The following is a 1,514-nucleotide window of genomic DNA, read 5'->3' on the forward strand; positions in this document are numbered from 1 at the left end:
GGTGCAGGTGGAGAACTCCAGGAGGACGGGGGTTTCAGGCTGCCTTCAACCCCTGCTCTAGGATTATCCATTTGCCCCCAACTTCTCCCTTATCCAGCAGTGTGAAAGAGCCTCTGCATCATAAACCAGCAGCCTTACATTAGCTTTATTTGGTCCCCAGGTAGTTGAACTATATATGTATATATATATATATATATATATATATATATATATATATATATATATATATACACATACATACATATTCATTACTGGCATTTAAAAAAATCAGGGACTGTCCTAGAGAAATGCAGCTTTCTGCTTTTTCTGGAAAAATCACATCCAGATATCCTGGGGTCCGCTAGTCTTCTAGAGCCAAGCAGCAGCCAGCCCCTTTTAGATGGCAGGCACTGCAGGTTGCCCCAGTCCCCACTACTCCCAGCTGCCTTCCAGACACATGGCCTCCTGCCAGTTGCTCCAGTATCATCACACTTGGGCTGTCACCCTCTTTAGCAGTACTGGGGAGGAGGGGCATTTCTGGCTCTTCTATTACAACACTGGCCAAGGAGATAAAGGCAGAGGAGAGCTGGATGTCTCAGGTGAAACCAAGGAGGAAATGAACTTTTTTTGTGAAAATTCACATCCTACGTGTTTCAAATGCAGTGTCTGTGCCAAGAGCATAGCTGCTTACTTTGCTTGGGGCCATCCTGACCCCTGTAGCTGTCTGCACGTGCGTCCCTGATGTCCCAGGCACTGTTGGTCCTTCCCAGACCAGTTCCCCACGTGTCTGCTCTTCCCCTCCCAGAGGTGGAGGTACAGAACCAAAGATACGGCTACCAACTGGGCTCTTAATCCCAGTGCTTCCTGAAAGTGCATCAGGGCAGGGGGGCAGTGTGATGGGGACACAAAGAGGCCAAAGCCTGGCCTCCACCCAAATCTGGCAGGATCCCGGGATTTGGGGCACAACTCCACCCAAGCAAAGGCTTTGCTGTTTCTCATGACCTGACCCAGGAGGTGCAGGTGACAAGGAGCAGAGCCAGAGAGCAAGGTGCTCCTGGACTGCTTGTACCTCAGTCCTGAGTGCTCTCCAAATACATGTTAACTTTCTGGTCTTCCTGGGCTTTGCCACTTAGCCAAGTTCTCGTTACTCTGTCTTTCTGGAAAATGTGAGAAATGTATGAGGCCCGTGTTGCTAAACCTCAGTTGTCAACTCCCAAATTCATGATTTCTGCCATTACCTTATTATATATATATATATATTTTTAACTTTGCTATTTAATTCAACCCAGGCCTATATTGGCCCTTACCCTAAGGAAAATAAAATTAGTCAAAGTCATGGCTTTGATGAGCTACTGATATATTTTTAATATGTGGAAATAAATACAAGATCATTAAAATTTAAAAAAATGTCCACCCATGAGTCACCCAGATCCTCTGTTCCCCACAGGCCATACACTGTGCCTGGGAAAACTCCAGACTCAGCTGGAGACTCCTCCTGAGCAGGAAGCTTGGCATGAAGGAAGAAGGGACCCTCC

Source organism: Vulpes lagopus, chromosome 14, assembly GCF_018345385.1.
Source record: "Vulpes lagopus strain Blue_001 chromosome 14, ASM1834538v1, whole genome shotgun sequence".
In the NCBI taxonomy this organism is placed as follows: Eukaryota; Metazoa; Chordata; class Mammalia; order Carnivora; family Canidae; genus Vulpes; species Vulpes lagopus.